A 17,626-nucleotide genomic window follows, 5' to 3' on the forward strand; every position below is an offset into this window, starting at 1 on the left:
AATGAATGTTGATTGCAGCCATTAGATGCTGAAGATGCCACGCCACGGCGATGGTGCTGTCACTCCAGAGCAGCCCAAGACAAAATTCCCTGGCACGTGCTTTGGGTCTTTCCTTACTTCATGGATTCTGCAGTCCCTGTACAGGCAGAACAAGTGCCTGCACCCTTGTGAAGGCACCCGCTGCCAGAGCCTGCAGTCCTGGTCAGCCAGCTGGGCTGGAGAAGGTTCCACGTGGCTACCACTGAGGTGCCTGAGCCCTTGGCTGCTGTGCCTTGGAAAGCAAGGCTGCTTCCTTGCTTGCCTGGCTGCGGGGCGACAGCCTGAGCCGCGGGAGCAGCTGGACCTGGCCTGCTCCTTGCCCGGTGAGCAGCTGCTGCAGGTTCCTGGGAGCAAATGAACTGACATTCCAGAGCTTTTTCCAGCGAAGCTCAAGTTGCCAGCCCAAATGGAAAGGTTTCCCTCCTGATCTGGCCTATATTCTGCTATTTTGAATATATACCATGCTCAGATTTGCTTCCAAGTGTCCCATATGGTGCAGATACGTTCCTGCTTTTGTGCCGCCCATACAAAACCTTCCATTGATCTCTTATACTCTGTTCTGCAGAAATTCTGCACTAGTATAAAGCTTTAATTCTTTTTTTTTAAGAGAAAACAAGCATTTCTTATACACCAATTCACTTTTAGAGAAAGTAGAACTGGAAAAACTCAACCTCTGTAGCTCTTAATATAATCTGTAAATCATGACCTGCTAATGGCAACCACATGTGAAATCTCTGAAGGTTCAGGCTTTCCATTTAACAGAGGGTTTGTGATAAACCTCAAGGTACAGTCAACGGTCGATGGTTTTTTCTAATTCTCAAACTCACCGACAGCGTTGAATGTTCGCTGAAGCTATCCAAGGATGGCTGCACGCATGCACTGCACAGATTTTCCATGCATATGTTTTCCATAGACTGGCAGTGGAAACACTGCTGAGGACTGCACATTCTTTATTGTAAAGCCTTAAACTGCAAAGTATTTTAATTACGGAATGGAACCTTGAGGACTAATGAATTGCAGAAGTGTAACACTCTGGTTATGGATGCTGAGTTCACTTAGTATTTCTTAAACCAGCTTTGAATATATCGGAATTGCAGTTGTGGAAAAAGCCTTTCCTCTTGTGGACATGCATGTTCTCAATAAGAGCACTAAGGATGTTTAAAATTAGTAAGATTTCTTTATAAAGTTCACTTGAAAAAAACCTGAGAGTGGGGGCTCACCCACAGTGCTAAAACAACACAAGTGAGAGAAGGGGATCTACTTGGTGGAGTACATAATGTCTGTGTTTCCACAGCTCCTGTTCCTGCTCTTCTTTCCCCTAAAAAGAGGAAAAGGGGGTTTAGTCTTTTTAAAGCTCTATATTGCATCTAATTATCTTCACCTTTTCCACCTGGCTTGCATGGTTCCAGAGGGATGACTTATTTGCAGTTTGTTTGTTAAAAAGTCAATCTGCTGCTGTATCTGAAGTAACTTTGCTGTGAGTGCAGTGGAGCTTACAGAGTCAGTGGGGATAATTTACTGCTTAAATGCTGGAAACTTGCTTTAAATTCAGAGTGTTTTCTCTTGTTGTAGGGATCTAACAGTTTCTGTCTGAATATCCTGAGCTGATACATGTAATTTAACAGTAAGTGTATTGTCTAATGAAGTCCTTGAAGCAATCTTGCTCCAGGAATACAGTTTGTAGCCTGCACTTAAACTGATTGATTTTAATGGTATCATTAAACATCAGCTGATACTGAAAATCAAAAGAATTCTCCAAAAATTAGTCTCACCTTTTTCTTGCCATCATTTGGAGTAGGAGCTGGTGGAAAGAACAAAGACAATTTGAATTAATCACAAGCAGTGCTCAGCCTGGAGCGTTAAGCCTCAGAAATGTCCCAGTGTGAAGGGTGACTACATGTGGTAGGTATAACATAAATCAAGGAAACTCAGTTCAAGTCAAGCATGAAATTTTGGTTTCAACAAACCAAAACAGTGTGTTTATATTTAAATGACATTGTGAGAAAGGCTTTTTTCTCAATTTACTACTTCTTCCTCCTTTATCCCTCCAATGACCTTCGAGGTAGGAACTTTCATCTTCTTGTTCCACGATTTCAGAGCCTGAATTTCTTCTCTTAAGTTAAACTGTACATGTTATTTCTATATCCTGGCTGCACACTCCTTCCCCTTTGCAAAGTTCAAAGCTCTCTTTTTGGACAGACTCTGAAATGATAAAATAGTTCTCTGGAAACGGTAATGGGCAGTATGTGCAAGGTACACTCCAAAAGTTATAGTCTGCACGGAACCTTCAACATACCTTCCTTTCTCCCAGACTTCTTTCACCTAGGAAGCACTGAAACTAGACCTGACAGCTGCCACCCCCATTGTAATTCCTTAATTATTATTTTTTGTTGTGAAAAAAGCATGAAGTGGGCCCTCCCCAGATGCTGACAGGGGTCCCTGAGACCCAGCTCTGTTCTCTGCATGAACACCTTGTACAGTGGGATCCCTGTAAGGCCACCAGTCAGGAGGCAGTGACTGCTGAACAAGACCTTTTCTATGAATTGAAGTATTGAACACTCAGAGCACACGGGGGTTTCTTTCAAATTACAGTGGAGAATGGGTTTCTGTATGAAGAAAATGCTTTCCTCAAAATTTGCATACAAACCCTGAAACACAGTGGTTAACCTGTTTGTAAGAGGTAACTGTTCAGGACTGAGTTAATTTGGTGCATGTTTCTTGTGCTCTTTGTATTTATGGTGCCTGAACAATTCTTACACCCTAATCCAATCATTCTACTAGCTCCTCACAATAAGGCTTTTATTTAGCAGGGCAGGAATCCCAACAGCACCGCCCTAAAGTATCACTAAATAAATTTTACATATGCATCTGGTAGTAAAACAGCTTCCCTTTTCCTCCCACCCCCTGTGCTGTAGCTGTGACTCTCATGAGGGAGGTGTGTGACCCCAGTGAAGGAAACTGGGGCCAGGATTGTCCTCAGCACGTGACACTCTTCCTGCCTGCCCAGAGCATCCACACAAATGCCATGTGCAAGCACATTTGCTTTGTCCTGGAACAAGCTTTAATTGTATTATAAAAATGTGTTTTCTTTGTCGAGGTAAATGACTTCAGCGGGGTAAGCATGCAAATACCCCTTGGGGAGACAAGAGCATGGAACTGCTGCCAGTAATTTTAGTTATTGCTGTTTCACTGAAATTTGGGTGAGTGTTTAACAGCAATGCCATGGCCAAACACTTCAGATTCAGCAGTCTTCTATAGTGAGCACTGGAGGTTATTTTTAACTGCCCAGAAATTCCTTGGGACTATTACTTGACAAGTCTGGGGGCTACATAAAACTGGGGGACAAAGTCACCAATCTGTTCCTTTTGCCCTTTTAGAACACAGTGCTGTGATGATCATCCTAAAGAGATGCAGAGCTCTTCTGGGACCTGGGAGAAATGCTGATTGTACCAGTTTCCAGCAATCTAGGGAGGACTTATCAAGTTCTTTTGATCTCATTCTAAGTTGACAAGCTTGCTTGTGGATGCACCATACCCTAGACTTTTGTAAGGTGTTTGACTTAATACTGAATGACAATTTAAACTGGCATGATACAAATTTGCTGTGGCAAATGTTAAAAGGATTAACAAATGACAAACGGGGAGGTCTAACTGCAGTTCCAAGTGGGAACTTGATCCAGTTGGCACAGCCTTAGAATGAGTTGGCCACATCCTAAAGCATCCCTTTAGGCCTGGGGGAAACGTAGTATCCCATATTAGCAGGTTTGGGGTTTTTAGACAAAGAGTGACACAGATTTGGATCTCCAGATAAATCAAGTGTAAGTGAATGCTTTGGCACAGCTGAATGCAGAGTTCCATGTTTGGGAACAAGGAATACAGACCATGTGTGAGGATAAAGGGCTGGGCCCACGAAGCAGTACTTGCCACGGAGATAATTAACTGCATGTGTGTGCACAATCTGACTCCTACTACTGTGCAAACAATGAAATATTGAACAGCAGCACAGGCTGGTGCATCTGCATTTACTTCTCCTGAAACTGCTGAAGGGATGGATGCTTAGGCAGTTCTGGCACAGGCTGCCCTGAAGACATCACTGAGCTGAGCAGGTTTCTGAAAGTTTTCAGTGGAGAGCAATTAAAGACTGTCACCAGGAAAATAATGTTCTCTGAGGTAAACCAGTGAAGCTTCAGGAGTTTTGTCCTGTCTCTTAACATCTTTACCTGCACAACTGAGCCAGTTAGAGCACAGCAACCCTGCTCTGGGTTTGGGAATGGGTCTGGCTTCACAGCAGGGAAGCAGAACCTTGGCAGTGGGTGTGAGCAGGAGGGAAAAATGGTTTGAGTCTTCAGAAACTCAAAGCACCAACTTGTCTTTCAAGAGCATATGAAAGAGTGGAAAGCTTTTTTGACCTGTTGGGATGTGATTTTGCAAGAAAATTAGACACTCATGCTTGAAAAATGCTAGGCTAAGACTCAACAAGTGATTTCAACGAAAAGTAAAAGTAAAATTATTTTGGTCATGATTTTTTCCTAAATATTTTAAAATAAGGCATTTATGAATGAGCTACTCTGAATGTTCTTCCAATCTGATATCCCAGCTTGAGTAACGCTGTGGTTTTTTAGGTGCTTCACCAAACTCTTTCTGAGCTATCAAAATGGTGAGATAGATGTATTTTTGAAGTGAAACTTGTTTTATGTTTCTAGAACAAACACACAAGCTCTCAGATTCAAACTCTCCATCTCCTGTGACCTCCTAAAGGAAACAGTTGTCAAAGCTGCTTGCTGGGGGGGGCTGGAAGACACAACCATGGGCAGGGGGGGCTTCCTTGCTGACCTACTTAGACAGGAGTGATTGCCTGGATTAGAGCCCAGCTCGCTGTCCTGTCTCCAGAGTTGTTGTGTGCAAGGTGAAGGGATCAGCACGTGATGTCTCCAGCCCTGCCTGCCCCCACACCACATTTCCCAAGGACTGGGCACATTCCCACCCAGGCAGGCTGGGGAGGGGACCTGGAGCTTCTTCAGCACTCTGAGAGCTTCCCAGCACCCCAAGGGTGGTGGCAGGGATGTTGTTGTGAGCAGACAAGAGGGATGGGTTTGGAGGGAGCTCCATTTATGAACTGTTTATACCTGGACTGGAAAAAATGACCTCAGCCCAGGATGTCTCAGTAATGATGTCGTCGTCTCATTTCACAGAACTTCAGAAATTGTCTTTGTTGGGAAAAAACTACTTTGGATGTCTGGGGCCACTACTGAATTGCAGCTGTTGGCTGTAATCAATAAAGCAGTTCTGACTTAAAATAAAATCAAACCAGTGGCTAATGGATGTTTGGAGAACGATACAAGGAGGAGAAGCTTGCATATTTCCTGCTAATCATCTCCTGTCTTCCAGACATTTTTCAACACACACAGACTTCTGGAGACAGACTTCTGTGCGTTCAGTCACCAGGAATGCATTTTTCTTTTCATGAATTTGCACAGCTTCCCTGTGAACTTTTATCTCCCGTCTTTTAAGATAACATTTGTTGCCATGAAGATGGTTGGCTGTGTTAGATCCATCCCTTTTAATGGAGAGGAATCTCAGGTGTCCTCCTGATGGATTCCTGCAGTTGCACTACAGCCAGGCACATCTAACACTGGGTAAGCAGCTTTGTGAGATATAAATAGTGTTGTCTTTTCTGCTGTATTAAACATGCTCACAGGTCTTCATCACTGAGGACTGCGCTGCTCCAGACCCAGGATGTGTTACATTTATTGTGGTGGTGAATTTAGGATAAATGCTTCTTCAGAAGGTCCTGTGCTGACTGCTCTTCTTGGTTGGCAGCTTTGTGTCTGTGAAGATCAAAAGATTTCCCATTAGCTGTGGATTCAGGCATAGTTCCTGTGCCTGTTTGGGGAAGGAGAGAGATGATCCTAACTGCAGATGATTCTGTTACCGAGGTTGTCTTCCACCTTTTAGCTTTTTAGAAATTGCTGGCAGCATCATCAGACTGACAGTTTTCACAAAAATTCATTCCTGCGTTGCAGAGAATTGCCTTCTTGTGCTGAGGTTGGAAGGAGCTGGACTTGCTGGTCTTTGCCAGGGCAGGGAGGGCAGGAAGCACCACTGGTTCTCCTGCTGGTCCCACGAGTCCAGCTGAGGTTTCCTTGCCGTTGTTTCTGGATGGATAATGTAGCTGGATAATGCCAGAGAATCCTGGGTTTGGAGTGAAGGTCTCCTTGGCTTTGGTGGGGCGGTGCGTTGGGTGGGCTCACCCCAACAGGATGCCTGACCCTGGATGTGTTTCACAGCAATCACTTCAGTTTTCCCATGTGAGATACTGAAGTCATGCCCAGAACTTGCACTTGTAATGGGCAAACATGGGGAAAATATGGTTCAAAATAACTGAGAGAAAAATCTGAGGTCTGTTTTGATGAGATGGCTTCCTGTGACTTCAGACCAGGGATATGACCCCCACAGAACTGCTGCCATGTGTCCCTGTTCACACACTGATCATACACAACACTATAAAAATACAGTTTTAAAAAAGATGCTAATTGGGACTTCTATATTTGATTCCCTGTTTGGAATATTAGCAATTCCATATGGATAAAGCTTGGGTTATCTGCTTGGGAAGCAGTATGGATGGAGAGGGATCAAATGGAGGATTTGCTTTTCATAATCATAATGTCTCCTTGTGATTTGTTGATAACTGTCCCTTTGAAGATAATTAGTTCCTGGTTTTCATCTTTATAATCCAGCAGTTCTCATCTGATAGACTTCAAGATTTGAAGTTCTTCTCAAGAGATACCTGTTCAATCTCACTTTTTGGCTCAGTTTTGGTGGTGTGGCACCTCCAGGTCAGTTTTATGCTGCCACCTTGTAAGACTCCATTTCACGATACACTCACTGCAATGAAGATTTTATTTCCAGTAAGTATATATAACTGAAGCAAAGAAAATGACATTATGATGACATTGTAATGAGCAGGAAAGTGAATCCTTACGGGGCTTTCTCCTCATCCTTCTCACAAAGGTTATGAGATTTCTTATCTCTTGCCAACATCTGGCTTAGCTGGAAGCGCGTTATTCTTTCCATGAGGAGTGTCCTCCTTGAGCTGAGCAGGTGCCACACAGAAATGCCCTGATCTCACTGAACCTCTGCAAGGTCCTGCTCCCATCTTCTGGCCGTGGTCATTCCCAGTCAGCTCCAGCAGGTACCACAAGGCCTGGATGGACGTGCTCGGGGCTGACAGGGAAACATCACATCCTAAGCACGGTCCCATCCACACCACAGATGGATTTCCACTGTGTTTCCTTGCTCCTTTTTCCCATTCTCACACCAAAATCATTCAGCCTTGTTTACACGTGGTCTGAATGTGCAGTGTTGGCTTCAGAGCTTCAGCTGTGTTTCTGTGAGACTTTCCTCCCACCGTGTGTGGCTCAGCCAAAGCAGCACATCTTGAACTGCTCCTTCAGGTGTTAACATTTAAAATAGAAGTGTCTTCAAAGACTTGTAGAACTACTAACTGTGATTTGGGGGTAAAAAAAGAGGCAGTCTCTTCTATCTGGTTACCAGGCAAATATTCCGTTGGAAGAAAGCCTTCCTCCCCCGTCTCTTATATATTTAATTTCTTTGCTTTTGCGTGCTTTTAAATATTGGATAGATGTGGATATGACCCCCAGGTGGGCAGGACTCTGCCATTCTTCTCTGAATTATCCATTTAGCCTATTTAAATGCAGTCATCATGTGAAACAAAAAGGAGAAAATGTACTTATGTTCATTTAGAAGAATGATCTTTGGATAACGTCACCAAATATTGCAGGGTTTTATCTTGCCTATAAAATAAATTGGTCCCAGTGTGCTGTGAGATGCACATAAAAGTTTGAATATGAAAGTAGTATAAAATTCAGATGAGTTGGTAGAACTGGCTTTAGAATTTTGAAAAAATGGGAACAGATTTCCTAAGATTGATGTATGAGGGAGGGAGGGATGTGAGGGATTTGAGGGATTTTCATTTGTGAATCTCAACCTATTGGCATATTTTCTTTTCTGGTGCCCTTTCTCCTGATGCCTGGGAGTGAGACCTTTTGTCCTGGGGTGTGATGAGAGCACAGATGTTCCAGATGTGCGCTGTACCCCAGCACGATAAAGCCACAGAGACTGATGACGACGGTAATGCTCAAATTTGGTTGGTGGTCTTTGGATTGCGAGTTCTGCAATCACTTCAACATTTTTATAGTTTTTCTTTTACACTGAACTCATTGGTGTTTAGAAAATGGGTTTTCTAATATTTTAAGATACACCTTCTTGTCTTCCTTCTCGCCCGTACTTTCACCACCAACGGCGGGGTTTGCATGGTCTCTGTTCTAGCAGTTGATTTCTACCGGAACAATTAAGAGCTGTGAGAGGAGAGGAAATTTGGCTAAAATGTTCCAAATGGAAATCTGCTTTTATGTGGTTTCAGAATGACGACCCAGCAAGCATAGGTGGATGTACTGTAAAGTGTCAGGACTCAGACAGCCCCATCCTTCTCCTCAGTAAACAGGCGGGGTTGGGAGGGACGTCTGGATCTGGGCAGTCCACACCAACTCTCCTCCCAGGGCACCACAAAGCACACACAGGTACAAACAAAACAGCCTCACTCAAATATTTCAGTACTTCCTTCTTTTCCAAAGTAGACTGCAGAAATATTGCATCTACACACTGGTTACTGAAGGCAAAAAATGAATTAAATAGGGCAAACAAAGCTGGAGCTAAGCTATTATGTATTTCAGACTGCTTAGTATTTGGCATGTGGACCAAATGCTTTAGATTATAAGGCATAAGCCTTTCAGAACCTTAAGTTATTTTAAAATTAAATGGATGACAGGCACAGGTCTGCTGCATGGATTTGATTTTCTTTGTGTCTTAGCAGAAGTAGTAAGCAATGTCTCTAAGTATCTAATAAAGCTATTTTCTGCTATTACAGAAAGGTTTGCTGTGAGAAACAGAACTGAGAAAGGATCACATTTTCAATAAAACAAATTGAACAGATTCTCAGAAATCTAGGTCACAGTAACAGATGACCTATACATGGTCCTAGTTTTTGATGCAACTGTCTAATCTGCTCTGAGAGTACTAGCCAGACATCATTCCTAATTGACCTTGATATTCAGTGAACAGAAAGAAAGCTAAAGCCACATGATATTTAAATCTTTAGCAGAAAATAATATATGGCAAACTTGAATGTATTCTGTTTTGTAACTAGGACCTTTTTAATGTGAACCTTGTCTGCAAACGTGTTGGTCATCTGAACAGTCTGAATTTGAGGCTCTGCCTAAAGAGATAAATCTGAGTGGGAAGAGCCATTCATCACAGGCAGTTGCAGGGGAGGGTTTTCTGTCCGTGGCATGAGCACCCTCTGTACCGTGGCAGCCCTGGTGGGCCCCCCCAGCCTCCCCCAGCGAGGAGCAGCGTTCTCAGAGAGGTGAGAGCTCTCTCCTTGCCTGCACTGGGGGGCTCAGCTCCAGCATGAGCCCCCGGGGTACCCAGCCCTGGTTATGTAAAAGGAGCTGCTGTCACTCCAGGGCACTGGCGTGCGTGCAGCTGGAAATGTAAGTAAATATGGGAGACTGGGAATTGCAGCGCATGGTGAAACCCTGACCACTTCTGCTCATAGACCAGATGAATCCTTTTTGTTCATGACACCAGACTCAGGATGTAGCACTATTTACAGAGACACTGTGGGCTTGCACATGGGAACAGAAGGATGGATGTGTGCTCTAATGCTCAAGTAATGTGTGCTCAAAGCTTGGAAAAAGCGAAGTAGGAAAGCCTCGAATACTCCTATGACAAGGTTTTTTTCCAAGAGAACTATAAACTGATTTGGTTACCAAATTGAGAATCAATGAATGTATTGATAGAATTTTGGGGACTGATGCTTTGCTGGACTCACTGCGTTCCAATGTGCCTGCCCTGGATCAGCAGTGCCTGTGCCACCCCAGAGCACACAGCCCCTGTCCCTCGTCCCCTGCGTGTTGGGGCAGCTCTGAGCAGAGGGCAGTGCCCGCGAGGGGACACGTTAATGCTCCACGTGCTGCCCGTGCCCACCCAGCCCTTGCAGCTGGGCATGCCATCACACACAGCCTTTGCCAGGGAAACAGGGGTTAACAGCAGGGCTGAGCAGCGTGGTGCTGCAAACCCAAATTGTGCGGGATCCCGAAGCTGAATCCCCATTCCCAGGCTTCCTGCAATATTCATTCCCACACAATTAACTGCTAATGCAGGAGGGTTCCTGGGTTTGAGATGCAGCACTCAGAAATGTGCAGTTTTACCCAGGTCATTGCTGGCTGTGGGGTTCATTTCTTTGTGTTATGGTACAGGGCAGCTGCAGATGGTTTGAGCTACTCTCAGGCAGAGCAGGGAGGGCAGGAATGACTGAAGTCTGTTTGAAAAGGTGATGTCATCCGTCTGTGTGTCCATGGTGCTTCTTAGGGAAACACATGCTTCCACGTTATCCTTTTATCAAAACACCCAATTGTTATCTTTTGAGTTCTTAACATTTGAAACTGTTGAGCACTATTAATCAACACTGTGGGTCTGAAACGATTACATCTGCTGGCTATTATTAAGATAAAATGAAATTCTTAGGATTCCACATTTTTTGTTAAATTGCCAAGTGTATTGTGAGATCTCAGCATACCTGACACATTTTTATTGGCAACCAACCCTGTAATGCAATAGCATCTATTAATGGCTGGATTATGCACGCGCTGGTCTTCTGCATCTGCTGCAACTTCCAGTGCTGTTAGTGGTTGTGACAGTGCTTCAGGCTTTATAAGCTTTCCCTTGGAATAGTTGTAACTGGAGTTCTGAGAACTGACTTTGGAATTATCTGTTATTTCTATGTGCGGTTTAAATAAACCCTGACCACATGAGAAGAGCCATCAGCATCCTTTTCTTGTGTGCCTGATGGGATTATTGCCATGTCCAGGCTGAGTCTGCTGATGTTGTTGGGGGCGGGTTATGCCCAGACTTTCCCCTTATGGCTGTTTCGATTAAGCTGAAGTGCTTTTTGCCTACCTATAATGGTCTGGTTTCCATTCAGAACTATGTGCTTAACAGGTACTCAAAATCTTACGACCCAATTGCAAGGACTGAATTTAACTTTTCAGCACATTTTTTTTAGACTTTCAAGGGGTAGGTTTTAACATTAGCATCTGGATGAATATTAAGTATTAGCAGTCTTACAGGTAAGAGAAAAAGTTGCTGCATTTTAAGAATACCATGGAATTTCATGTGAAAGCGTGTTGTAGATAGAGCCATCAATATCCTTAACATTTATTAAAAATAATAATGCTTTTGTTCAAAGGCCTATTTTAGGTAGGTCCTTCTGGGTTTGTCAGTACCAGCAAGAAAAAAAAAAAATCAAAATCGGTGATAAGAATTGGGCTAGATTACAATCAAGCTAAGTTCTACTGAGAACTAATACACCCAAGCCATTGTACTCCATGAGGAAGAGAATTCAAGGAAGTTATATAATTACTTAAGACAAAACTAACTCCTGTGAAAAGTATTTACATTCACATTTATATTTTTAATGTTCTGAAATAGCAGCTGAAAATTCTGTGAAGCTGGCCCCTCGCATGTACGAGTGCTTGTTAGCCGTACAAGAGGCACCTTTTTTAGAAGTGTGTTCTTTTAGTCATCCAGCCTTTTTTTGCCCTTCTTTGCCCATCATCTGCCTCATGGGCTGGTGCAGAGCCTTGGCACTGCTCTTCCCAGGTGTCTCCTGGAGGATGGACCTTCCTTACTTTAACTCTTCCCCTTTTCCTGAGCTCACCAGGACTGTGTTGGTAAAAACACGCTTAACGGCAGCAAACAGCCCAACGTTTGTTTCTGTATTTTAGGATGCAGCTGTATGGCTGCAGCTCATAACAAACACACACACACTTCCCAAGTGCAATACACAACTCTCACTTTCATTGTTTTTCCTGGGCGAAGAAGAGCCAAGTCATGTCACTCGCGCTGCGCCCGCAGCGAGGCTCACACCTAGAGACACGCTGTGTGCCCGGCAGAATTTTAACTGTCTAAAAGCCCGCTGGACCGGGTATTTCATCTGGCTCTAAGGTGGTAGGGGAGGCAAGATTTATGGAGAAATACAAAAAGAGAGGAGGACCAGCCCCAAGCCTCCCGCTCTTTGGGCGAGGACTGCCCCGAGCCCCGGCGCGCGGCCGCGGCGCCGCGCACAGCGAGGGGCTGGCTTCTCAGCTAATAAAACCTGCTGGTTGGTTTTCTAATCTCGATAATTTCTGCTCATTGGCTCCAATCAGCAGATTAAAGCCCAGTCTCCGAGCAGTTCTCATTTTAACTCCAGACTGGGGGGAAAGCAGGGGAAATGGGAGGTACCAGACACCGAGCGGTTTGGTTTTTCTTATTTATTTTTGTGTTTGCCAAGTTGACACAACTGAACAATGTTCTTCTCCACAGCTGGTACTGGAGCTGCATGGAGTAAATTTACTGGACCTTTTAAGATGAAAAAAGCTGCCCAGCCATATTGCCCTTACAGCCACTGCTAAACCAAGTCCATTAGAACACCACCCCATCTCAGGCTGGACATCAGCTGCCTCGGTAACAAATCTCTGCTTTTATAAACACTTTGAGGTTTTTTTGTTCTCAAATTCTAATTCTCCCCCACTCCCCCCCATCAAATTAAAATCTCCAGCCAGATCATGCTTCTGCCTTCCAGACCCAGGGCAGCTGAAAAGTAACCATATGGACTTCATGATTTTATGTACTGCGACAATAAAGCTTTTATGACATTCTAGGTGGTTAAAAATGGCAGTCAGGAGCTCTTAAACATGGCACAGGCATGTTGCTGTTCTGAACCGACAGACCTGCCAACAGTGCATCAAAAGCTGTAATTTCCTGTGCAGTGAAGCCCCTATCTCTGCTGCCTCCAGCTTTGTGTCCCAGGGCTTGTGCCTGTGTGCTAACAAATCTCTATTGTCCAGCGGGGCGAATAGTGGCTGGGACCAAAGAATTGCTGTCTGGTTTCTATTCAAATCCAGGTAGTCAGAGATATGAATGGAGTTTCTCGAACAGCCATGTGAATAACCTCTGCTCTGCGTGGAGCTGCAGGCGCTGCGCTGGCGGCTCCGCGCCGCGGCGAGCACGCCGCCTGGAAAGACACTTTTGATGCTCCTCGTGGCTTTTAATACTTATTAACTTTTAAAATATGCTATCTCGCATTCCTGGACAAAACAAGGAGGGTCAATCGTCCCCTTCTCAACTTGCTAAACTTGTGGAAGGATTCTACTTAGAGCTTTCGTAATGGGTTGTTTTTGCTGAGGAAATGATAGGAAAAGTTTATGAAAATTATTTTCTTAGAAAATACCAGATTTTTTAGTGTACGCTGAACGTCTTCTATGAAGCCCAACCAGTACTGCAGAGGATTTTGGGGGAAAATAAGTTAAATTTCTTTTTAGATATCGTATACACAGCCCATTGCAATCGTCACAGTAAATCACTGCAGATGCTTTTGGGGAGCAAATACATTAAATTTCTTTTAGGTATTGTATTGAGTTCATTGCAATCGGCACAGCTAATCGCTGTCGACAGTATGGGAGCAAATACGTTACATTTCTTTTAGAGCAAGTTACGATAAAAATTCCGGGTGTGATGAAGCAAGAACTGGCGGAATACTGCACATCGGGGCTCATTTTATTGCAGTTTTTGGTATTTTTAATGATTTTCTTAATTAACATGAGGCTTACGGAATCGAGCCCTGCACGGCCACAGAACCAAACCGCCGAGGCCGGGGCTGTCTCGCCCCTCTCCGACCGCAACTGTCGCTAATCCGTCGCCGGTCGCGATACGGTCCGCGGGCGGGGCGGCCGAGCGCTCGCCCCCGCAGGTGCCACCGGAGCCAGACAAAAGGGGGGACCGGGGGCATCCTCTCCCTCCTCGCCGTCCCCGCCCGGGTCTCGGCGGTGCCGGGCGCTGCCGCCGCGGGGCGGGGACGGCGTGTCTGGGGCTGCCCCCCTCCTTTGTGTCCCCGTCTGGCTCAGTTCCTCCCCGCCAGCCCTCGGGCGACACGCGTGTCTGGTTACCGACCCGGACCCGCGAGCAACTTCCAGCGCTGCGGAATCGCTCGAGTTTCTCCTTCTTCTTCGGGGGAGGAGGGAATAAAGCGGGGAGGGCTGGTGGGGGGGTGGGTAAGGGGGAGCTGCTGCCTGTTCCCCCCACCCCCGGTACCGGCGGGGAGCGGCTGCTCCAGCTGCGTTACATTAACGCATATATATATATATATATATATATACACACATATATGAAAAAAAAAAAAAGCGCTTCTGTTGGAGAACAAAGGAGCACGTGCAGAAATGAGACTGGAAAAATAAAATATAAATAATAAAAAAAAACCCAAACCAACTGGCGGCAGGTCGGGGCAGCAGCGCGACACCCGCCCCCCCCCCCCGCCCCCGGCGGCTCTCCCCCCCCGGCCCGCCGGGACGGACTCGGATTAACGCCTTACCTGGCGGGGCGCTCCCGGCTTCGGCTCCGCGCTGGGCTCGCTCTCCCCAGAAGTTGGCGGCGGTGCGGCCGGCCCGGCAGCTCCCGGCGCTGACCGGCGGCCCACCGGCGCGGGGCGGGCGGGGCCCCGAGCGGCGGCCGGACCCGCCGAGCCCCCGCGGCCGCCGCCGCCCGCGCCCCCGCCCCGCTATATAGCGCCCGCTGACGGGCGGCCGCGCGCGCCGTCACGTGCGCGCCGCCGCCGCGCCCATTGGCTGCGGCGGCGCGGGGCCGGCTCGCCATTGGGCCGCGCCCCTGAGGGTCCGGCCCGCCCCGGCGGCGGGCGCAGCGCCGCGCTTGTTTGGGTGCCGGGCGGGCCCGGCCCGCACCTGCCCCGCGGCCCCGCCGCGACGCGGTGTCATCATCATCACCACCACCACCAGCACCACCACCAGCACCCCGCCCCGGCCGCACCGCGGGGCACGGCTCCGCCGCCGGCGCTGTCACCCGGCCCCGGCGGGCGGCGGCCGGGCCTGGTCCGCCGGCCCCGGTTATCCCCGGGCGTTCTGGGCCACTGGGAAACTGGGTCACGGCGCGGGCAGAGCCGGGCGGCAGCGCGAGGCCACTTCGCGCTGGCGCTTGGAGGCGCCTGAAAGGTGCCAGAGAGCGGCTGCAGCGGCTTTAAGGAGCGCCGTGGGCTCCGGGAGAGGCGCGGGATTGTCCCCTCGAGCGGCGGGACAGCCCCTCCAAACCCCTTCGGCAGCCTTGCCCTGATCCACACGTAGGAACCGACGAGATTTTCCACTTGTGTTGGTTTCCTTTCCATTCTTCAGCACAGCGAGAACAGCCGTTGCCGTTTCTGTGGCAGGACCGAATAAAACACTTTAAAACACGTTCTCAATGAGACCACCTGATGATGAATGAAGTGCACTACCTTGCTAGTTTCAGTGGCCTGACACTGACAAAACTCAGAGCTGCTCCCACAACTGGTCTGCATCCCTTCCCTGTGCCAGGACAGTGAAACAAGACACTGGCATGTCTCCGGAGCTGCACTAAGATGCACTAACTTTTTTTCTGTAAAGTGTTTTCAGAGGGAACCCAGGGCTGAGCAGTGGGGAGAAATCAATGTCTGTGTTGTATTTTCTCTAAAAACTCTTCCAGGTTTTTTAGACTTTTTTTCTCTGTTTTTTTTTTTTTTTCAGTTACTGACCTTTTCTCTGAGTACATTTTGAGAGGGGAGTCCAAAACCCTGGATACCCTCCTTGGAGGGGGTTTGGACTGGGTGACTCCTGAGCTCCCTTCTGACCTAGGATCCTGTCCCGCGGGACAGGTTCTCATCCTCTAACACTGCACGGCTGTTCTCTCTCTGTTTTGCTGCTGTTAAAATGCCCTGCAGGAACCCCTGCTGGCTCTGGGCTCCGGTGCTTCGGTGGTGTGGCAGCCCCAGCACCCTGGGACAGGGCACCGGGGCAGCTGCAGGTGAGGGATGAAGGGAAGGAGCCGCAGTGGCAATGCAGTTCCTGCCCTTTGCTGGCCCAGTCTGTTGAGTTTTTCAGCTGTGCCATGATGTCACTGGCAGGGACACGGAGGAGTGGGAGGGGTGGGTCAGAGGGCCCTTGTGGGCATTCTTGACACGGATTTCTGTAGAATTCCCCCTCAAGGGCTGGATGAATGCATAAATGGAAAATGAAAATGGAATGAGGAAACAAATGACAGTTACATGGAACTCATCCAAAAGGAAGCAATTTGGAAAGAAAAAAAAAAAAAAAAAAAAGCAGCTTGACATGCTGCTTTAATGTTGACCCAGGCTTGTATCACTGTCACGCAGCTGCTATTGATGTGGGTGAAGAGGTTCCCACCTCCCTGGCATGAGTGTGAAGGAGATAACTCCTATCTGCTGTCCATTCTGCCCACAATCACCGTTGTAGTAACTTCTCCAGCTCCCAGACAGCTTCCTATCTGCCTCCTCTTTTGAGGACTGTCTTTCATTTCTTGAGTCATTTAGTTACACTCCTGAAACACAGTTGATGCAGTTGTTAAAATATGCATTTTGGTGCTTGCTGAGGTAAGAGTGGGCTTCTGATTGAAAAACACATGGTATCTTTGATCATATTTATTAAAAATAAAAATGAATCCATAAGATTGTTTTTGAGGGTCATATGGGCTTTACAAGGTGTCTGAACAGCTATGGAACCCATTCTAAGATTAGCAGAAATACTGTAGAAATCCTCAAATATGAAATGTTCGGGTTTGGAAAAGGGAGCAGAGTTTTGGCCCAGCGTACAAGCACAACCACATGCCAATCTCCAGGTGCCTTCTTCTGTCCCCACATCAGAGGTGATCTTCAAATGTTTGAGTCGCTTGAATATTTTGAGGCTCGTCCTAATTATTTTGCTCTCATTCTCAAAACACTCAGTCCTGCTCAGTAGGATGAGCATGGCGATTGCTAAATTAGAACCGTGCTTCGCTAAGTCCATGGAAAACATCCTTTCCCGTTGGGAAGTGAACTGCTGGCACAGCCGTGGAGAACAAGTTCCCCAGGCAAGGGCACTGCAGCCGAGGCCGTGGTGCCGTGGCTGTTCCTCCAAGCCCGAGCTGGGCCCTGCAGGACCCTGTCAGTGCTGATGGGGCTGGGGGCAGGAGGTGGGGGTTGACCCAGTTTTCAGCCTTTCAGCCATTTTACAGTGCTGTCATCAACTTTGTGTTACGTTTTGCTGCTTAGAATTTACCCAAGTCAAATTGAAAAAGCGATGGAGATCCATTGAGGCATTGATCTCTAAAGGAGAGGCAATGCCAGTGCTCCCTTGTGCTTCCCCCAGTTATCCTTGAGTCTTTCTGGCAGTTCTCGTCCTGGAGAAAGGCTGTGACAAGACAGAGGAAGGAGGGAGGAAGACTTCCCATGATTCTGGTCAGATGCAGTGTGCTGATCCAGACAGACCCAGGGCAGATGGATCTCATTTCTCTTCATACCTCAAAGACCAGCAACTGAAGAAGGGGGGGCTTAAAGGATAAGTGTCTTTTTTCCCTCCTGTGCCATCTTTATTGAGAAATAAAGAGAAATCCAGAGTGTTCATCTGAACCTCCCCTCTTCTACCACCCCAGTGTGCAGCACTGTGCTG

At 46.9% G+C, this 17,626-nt stretch overlaps 1 protein-coding gene and 1 long non-coding RNA gene across 3 annotated transcripts in view; one reads left to right on the forward strand and one right to left on the reverse strand.

Annotated features, from left to right (window-relative positions):
• Positions 1-17,626, forward strand: part of NR6A1 (nuclear receptor subfamily 6 group A member 1) — a 75,109-nt gene that overhangs the window by 15,892 nt on the left and 41,591 nt on the right. The window lies entirely within an intron of this gene.
• Positions 646-14,636, reverse strand: LOC128817661 (uncharacterized). The gene is made up of 3 exons (XR_008440250.1): positions 14,530-14,636; positions 1,812-1,840; positions 646-1,357 (listed from the first exon to the last, which is right to left on the reverse strand). It is a non-coding gene; the product is annotated as an uncharacterized LOC128817661 (long non-coding RNA).

Source organism: Vidua macroura, chromosome 21 (assembly GCF_024509145.1).
Source record: "Vidua macroura isolate BioBank_ID:100142 chromosome 21, ASM2450914v1, whole genome shotgun sequence".
Classification (NCBI taxonomy): domain Eukaryota; kingdom Metazoa; phylum Chordata; class Aves; order Passeriformes; family Viduidae; genus Vidua; species Vidua macroura.